Below are 8,025 nucleotides of genomic sequence, written 5' to 3' on the forward strand. Positions count from 1 at the left end.
GAGTTCTTCACGGTGAATTTCTTGCCGCGATCAATCTCATAGTCGTTGATGATAACTTTCATTGAAACCCTCCCGAGGATATCTCGGAACAATATCAAATCATCATCGTTGGCGTCCGCGTCAAGAACAATTATCCTGGAAGATATCGTTGTTAATCTGACAAAGTTGGTCCAATATGATCTTGAATAAGTTACCAAGAAAAAGATCTGCCTGCGAATCCCATGCCACTCGTCGATGATAACCACATCAGGACGCACCCGGTCACGATGGAGTGATTCCACTTGCACAGTAACTCTTCTGCGGGTTCCTGGTTCAAAAATAATATTACCGGTCATATCGCTGTAAGACTCAATACCGTGATCGGATTTGATTTTCTCTGTAAAAGTTTTTCGATACGGGATAACCAACACAGACTGGTTTGGTTTGATCGATTTCCAAGCTGATTCTGATTTTCCCATACCACAAGCTGATCCATCGAGATAGTCACCGTCGGAAATAACCTTACAACCCGGACCGGATTTATCGATAATCAGGGTTTCTTCCAATAAAATGTCCGCGATGGCCTACACGACGGTATTTTGATCTTGCCAAGTATTTCAGATACTCGCGAGGAAGTTTGTTTGGCTGAATTTCCGACTCACGTGGAATTGTTATTTTTTTTACCAGAGCATCGAAAACAACCGATCACAAACGCATCTGAAAAACATGTAACGCAACAATCGACGCATTCTGATTGAACCGTATCGTAAAAACTATCATATTCGTGTCGCCGTTGACAAATACCACAGAAATGTCCTGGTCGTCTTGATATTGTAACGATATTTCCTCGTGTGCCAGTGATCGCGGTAAGTTGATCAGGTTCTCCGGTTAAAGCGACAGAGATTTTAACGATATCTTCATCGGAGATAGCTTCGGTTTCGAAATGATAATTGGTAACCTCATCATCATAAATTCTAACTGTACGCGGATGAATCACAATCGGACAGGTTAGTGTTTCAGCGCCGTTAAGTTTTCCTCGGATGAGTTTCTTACACACCGATAATGGTTTATTCGATCTTGTCGTTGCGAGTTTGATGCTGTGAAGTCCAGCTTGTCTGTCAATGTTCCACTCGGGGTTATCTTCCGAGGCAGTGTTGATTAACTCTTGACGGTCTTTAAAAGTCACCGGAGTGGTTTTACGTAACACATCATACCCGCTTGTGGTTACAAAAACATTTACGGGGCACTCACACAACGTTGATAAATGATCAGTGATTTCATTGAGGGTCGGGATTTTTTAATCAATATCAAACACGGGATATCTTGACCGTAGTCTTGGTATTACTTCTACCACTGCAGCTTTTCCTGCAAATTCACTTGTGACTCGATTAAAATCCTCATCGGACACAAACACGTAAAAACTATCGTAATGCTGAATTACAACTCCCTGAAGCAGATGTGACTAAACAGTCAGACAATCAAGCGCATCATTCTTTTATCAAAAAACAACAACATCGCTGAGAGACTTTACAATCACGCGGGAATAATACTCGCGTAAGAAATTATAATTGGTCCTTGCAAGTTCTTTATACGAGCAACGATCACTTTCATCGAACACTTTCTTGGTGTGATCGGATATGCGGTAAAAAATCTTATCAAAATCATAAATTAAATTTTTGCCTAAAGAAAATATTCTGTCTGTATCGTTATCGCCCTGGTTTGTATTGTTATTCATCTTTTTTTTATCCATCATAATATAACTTAAATTTAATTATCTAATTGATAATTACATTTAATTTTGAATTTAAAGATAAAAATAATATAGATGCTAAGTCCGTATTTGGCCACAAATAAATGCGAATGGTTCCTCAGGGTGCTTCTTCAGTGTGTGGAAAAAACAGCTACGGGAAATACTGTGGACTTCATATGATATCTGCAAAAAAATCAAAGTCAGATGGACCGAAACCCTGTGTAGTGTGTAATAAAGGTGTCCGGGGTAAGTATCAACTCTGTTCTGATTGTGGTGGACCGAGATATCGATCGATGGTTGAGTACTGATCTAGAAAAAACAGACAAAATACCGACCATCGAAGAGTTTTTGCGACAACGCCAGGAAAAAGCTAAATAATTTCATTGAAATTCATCCGAGGTTTCCTAATACAGGTCTCAGATCGTTATTCTGAGGGTAAAGTTTGTCACTTTGCGCATAATCATTAAAAAAAATATATATATATATAATTATGCGCAAAGTGACATTTTTTCTCTCAGTTTCTTATTCTGAGGGTTCCCACAATGACGATAACACAGGTTTCAGATCGTCAATCCGAGGGTAAAGTTTGGAGCAACTATCATGATTGATTATATATTTTAGTAAGTATGATACTTGCTCTATTTTTTTCTCTCAAATCGTCATTCCAAGGGTTCCTACAATGACAATAATACAGGGTTCAGATTGTTAATCTGAAGGTAAAATTTGTGACTGTCAGAATTATATATATTTATTAACAATTTTGACACTTGTCACACTTTTTTCTCTCAGATCGTCATTGTGAGGGTTCCTACAATGACAATAATACAGGGTTCAGATCGAGCAGCAGAGGGAGTGAACCCACCATAATAAAATGTATCTCTGACTCAAACTACGCTCTTCATCGTGTAAAAAATGTTTATTTGAGTAGCAGCAGGGGAGGGCGACGACAACAAATTGGTTCATTTTTTAAATCGAAGCGCTATTAATGAGTTTTTCAACCAGAAACCGTATTTAGACTAACTCAGGAGGACCCCTGGGAGGTTTCTCCCTCCAAAGATTCAAAGGTCCCTGTTGAAACGTAGCCGACGGTTTATTTCCGGTTGAAAGCCCTTTTTTTGAGGGTTTATTTCGAGATTTGGAACCTTATAAATTTTATAGGATTCGCCACCCTCCCCCCCCCCCCCCCGCTGCTGAAGTTTTTTTTATCTCCATTTTTGCCTCTCCACCAGGCTGTCGCATTTATGGTTATCCATTAAGTATTATTGGTTTTAATTTAGAATTGAAATATCACCTACGGGATCAAAAAGTAATTTATTCGTCAACATGTAGACCCACTCCATGACCATCTTGAATCTGTAACCCAGAAATTCCGATTAACTATGCAGATTTTATAATCATACAGTACATTATATGAAAGATCGAAATGTATAACTTGAAACAATATTGCATTTTAATCCAAGTTTCCAATTTTGCAAGAAGTTGCCCCACACGTACAAAATCGTCTGCTACTCAATATGTGAACTTGTCGCTATAACATAAATTCCAAATTAATTCCCCACCATATAGCCTGTTTCTAAATTTCTTTAGTATTTTTTCCTCATCAACAAGACGTAAACACATTGCATCCTATTCATTGTTGTTTCTCTTCCACGTAATAGCTTATTTTTTATAAAATGTTAAACTTTACTAGTTTTTTTTACAAGATCACTTTAGTTTGCAAAAATATATCTTGCCATTTATTGGCATTCTACATTGAAGTTTGTAAAACTAACAAAAAACCTGACCTAATTATTCAACTTAACCGCTGACAGAAACAGTCTACAGTAATGTATTTCATTTCTATCTATCGATGGATAAACATTACATCTTTGCAAAGTTGTGCACAGAATAGGCCGACACATCGAAAGTCAGGAAAACATGGGGGTGGTATCCCCTGTGTCCAAAATTAATATTTTTTTTTAATACAATATTTTAGTGACAATTGCCTCTTTTCAAATGGTAAGCATTGCTTTACTTAATTTCGTCAATCGGTCGAATTCGGTATGCACTTTGCTTCAATATTGGAGATTTAAACCTTAGGTGCGCAGAAATGTCAGACAGCATTGTACATTATGGATGGTGTCCAATATACCTTTATAATCATAAAACAAAATGCCATTGTTTTAGTTATGGCCACCGATTTCAAAATTTTTCATCCAAGCTAAATATAATAATAATAATAATAATGAGGACTTTGTATAGCGCCTAATCTTTAGAAGCTCTAAGCGCTTTACAAAATTAAACAACACCTATAACATAAAAAACATATATAATGATATGATTACAAAAACAAACACCATGAAATTAGAAAACATAAAAAGATGCTGAGAATATTTAAGGTAGCAAACATTATTAGGTCTTTAATTTTTTTTTGCAGTCGGAATAAGTGAGCTTTGAGAGCACTCTTAAATGGGATCACTGTGTCTTTGTGTCTAAGTTCGGTGGACAATTCATTCCACGTTGCTGTGCCCTGGTATGCAAAAGAACGCTGTCCATATGACCTTGTTTTCATAGTGGTAATAATGAATATACGATTGTCGGAAGAGGAGCCTAAGGATGTTGCTGGTGTGTACACATAGGTGAGGTCGGAGAGGTATGTTGGACTAGAGTCCGTCACTGAAATGTAGCACAGAGAAACAAATTTGTGTTTGATTCTGGATCTAATTAATTTCTAGTGTAGGTTACAGAGCAGCTTGTTGGTGTGCTCTGATTGTGGTACTCTAAGTATGATCCAAGCAGCTATGTTTGGAACTTTTTGAAGTTTCTGGAGTAGATAATGAGATCAACCAGACATAACTGCGTTACAATAGTCCAGTCTTGAAAGTACTCATGAACACACAAGTGTTTTAGTGGCATCATCTGAAAGATATTTACGAATGGAGCTGATGCGTCTCAGCTCAAGATATGCAGCCTTGCATATGTTCATGACATGTTGGTGCAATTTTAGAGTACTGTCCAGAGCAACACATAGGTTTCGTACTGATTGTGTGAATTTAATGTTGATGTTTGTGATATTTATTGTGTGAGGTAAAGGATGTGAATGAGAAACTCTTTGTGTTGTGATCAGAATGGCCTCAGTTTTATCATCATTCGTCTGCAGCTTGTTACATGTCATCCATGATTTCACATCAGAAAAATGCACCTCTCTACACCTTGAATGGTAGCATCAACTTCAGTTGGGTGGCTAGATTTGTATATTTGGGTGTCATCAGCGTACAGTTGTTGAGACACTGGATAATGATCTATGATACTTGTGATCAGATGAGTGTATAGAATGAAGAGAATAGGCCCAATAACAGACCACTGTGGAACACCACAACATAGATCAACTGCGCTGGAGTGTATTCCATTTGCAGACACAATTTATGTCCTGTTGACCAAGTAGGACTTAAACCACAGTAAGGCTGTATCATGCATGCCAAATACATGCTGGAGACAGTGAAGGAATATATCGTGGTCTATTTTGTCAAATGCTGCAGACATATCAAGGAGGGTCAGGACTATAATCTGTCCGCTATCCAACGCAAAAAGAATGTTATTAACTACTTTCAGAAGAGTAGTTTCAGTACTGTGGCAACGGCGACATACAGATCTTACATTGCTAAAAGGACTGTTTGAATTCAGATGAGATACAAGATGGGATAAACAACCTTTACTAAGATAGTTTATATGAATGGGAGATTAGAAACCGGGCGGTAGTTCTTTAAATCGTTATGGTCTAGTGTTGGTTTCTTCAGCAGAGGTTTTACAATGGCACTTTTGAAAAATGATGGGAATTCCCTTGATGAGAGAGAGGTATTAATGACATCAGTTAGTGAAGGCATTACTGGATCTAAGCACTCAAGCAGCAGTGATGTTGGAATTGGATCAAGTTCACATGACTGTGGTACACTCTTCATCAGGATGGTAAATATTGGATGATTACTTAATAATATATTTATTGGTGGTGAGAGACTAAATGCATGTCTTGATACTTGTGTTTAGCATTAATTGGAAAGCTGAAGATTAGTAATCTTTTGATATACATATCTTAATTGTACCATTCAATTTACAAAATTCAATGAAATTTGCATTGGTAAAATGTTTAGTACAAGAAACGTTATTATGAATCAGAGATAAATCATATCTTTGTTTTGTCTGGAGCTTGACTAATTTATTGGACATTTCTCTACACTATTTTGTCTTTAATCAAGGATTATTCCATGCATTGGATGCATTTCATTGTGAAAATTCACCAGCTGGATTTAAAAGTGGCAAATATTGCTAGCGATTGATCTGCAAACCCTGTATTCACAGGGAGTCAGTGTATAAAATAAATCATACAGTATTTCCAAATTCTCATTAGTATTTCAGACGAGAATGAAGAACTGAAAAAAAGATAAAAATCTCAAGTGGTAATCTTTCCGGTCAGCCGTCTCATCCAAAACCCCCTGAAATGGAGAGTATTTTGCAGACTCCAAGATTTCCTCTTTTCCTGCTGGTATGTTCTATTTAGTTTATCTGGTCATCTATTTGTATGTGTGTTTAATAATATGTATTTAAGTGTACTTACTTACTCATGATGCTGTATATATGAGATTAGATGTTTTGTTCAAAATGACTGCACTTTATGACATATTGTATCACTACCTTATATACATTTGTCATTGCGACCAGTATGCATTTTGTTTGCATGCCAAAAATCCAGGTTGATTTCTTTGTTTCTTGTTTACTGCAATTAAGGACTAGTGATTATTTTTGTACATTTAGCTGCATCCTGATGGACAACACCATCACCATCCCCATCCCTTCTGGAGCGGAGAATATAAAGATTTATCGCTGCCATTTCCTCTGCAAGTAATAAGTATTGACGATGGAACAAAATGTACATTATATAATAATTAAACAAACACTACAGGTGTTGACTTTTATATAATCTCTTATTTGATTTACTGCTCTCTAAATATGGGTAAGTCAATTATGCAAAAATTTGTTTGGAAAATGGAAGATTACGACATGAAAGCACAAGCTGTTGTAGGTTAGATGCTGTTATTTCTGAACATTGTGAGATGTTAATTAATTAAAGTATAGGTCATAAAACATACTGTTCAAGACTTATTTGTGCAAATAAACAATAAATTTTTTTATTGATGTGTCTGACTCTGTTCATCATTCCATTGGTTTTTTTATTTTCCTTTCTTAGGTATATTATTGTCATCTGTAAGTCAGACACCTAAACCATCTACAGTGAATACAAACTTTACAGACACCAGCAGTGAAACAACACGTCCAGGGAATAAAAAAATAAAGGATTACAGGGCAAAGTTTTATTTATTTTCAAATATATTGTACATAAACCATGTATTTCATTCCTTAGATATTTTTCATTGTTGAACTAATGTTCACTGTACAGATTTTATTAAGGAGTTAATAATAATGGTATTGATCTTTCAAAACTAATTTCATCACAAATCTTTTACAGATTTGCAGTTCAGTTTACTTATGAAACTGGACACAAATATTGAAAATTTGCAGGAGCAGCTGGCCCTCGTAATGAAAAGTTTAGTTCATACACGAGGCCCAGACACAGAATATAGAGAATAAGTTCTTGCAACGCCATGTGATTCAGTGGAGGAACTAGAGGACCTTTGCCAGATGTTTGAGGAGAATCCCAAACTCTCCAACTAGATGGTAAATTGGGGCCTTATTTTCTATAAAAAAAAACTGTAATAACCTTCATTTCCTGTTGTGAACCTCAATATGCATTATGCAAGTTCTGGGGCGCCTGTATAATTATTTTTGGGGATGGGGTGAACATGTAGTGGTCAGCTGTTTTGTCTTCCGGATGTAATCCAAAACATGTTTGGAGATGAACATGTAACAGGTGTTTTACTACATATACACTATTACATATGTTTTGGCTATTTTAATTCAGTCTTTGAGTGAATGTCATTTATGATGTTAATAGATTCACGGTGGTTAATTTGTTTTATAATTGCTGTTAGTACATTGTGTTGCGTAGTTAGTGTTACCAATTGTTTTCAAGTTGTAGAAAATAAATTTGCTTGCAAAACCATGGTAAAAAAGAAATATGTACAAGCATATTTTGTCATATCGATGATGAAATACTACTAATAATAATATCAAAATCAAATAATAATAATAATAATAATAATAATAATAATAATAATAATAATAGTAATAATACTATTAGTATTATTATTATTATTATTATTATTATTATTATTATTATTATTATTATTATTATTTTCAGATAT

This window comes from Sinohyriopsis cumingii, chromosome 9 (genome assembly GCF_028554795.1).
Source record: "Sinohyriopsis cumingii isolate HCF-2022 chromosome 9, ASM2855479v2, whole genome shotgun sequence".
Taxonomy (NCBI): Eukaryota; Metazoa; Mollusca; class Bivalvia; order Unionida; family Unionidae; genus Sinohyriopsis; species Sinohyriopsis cumingii.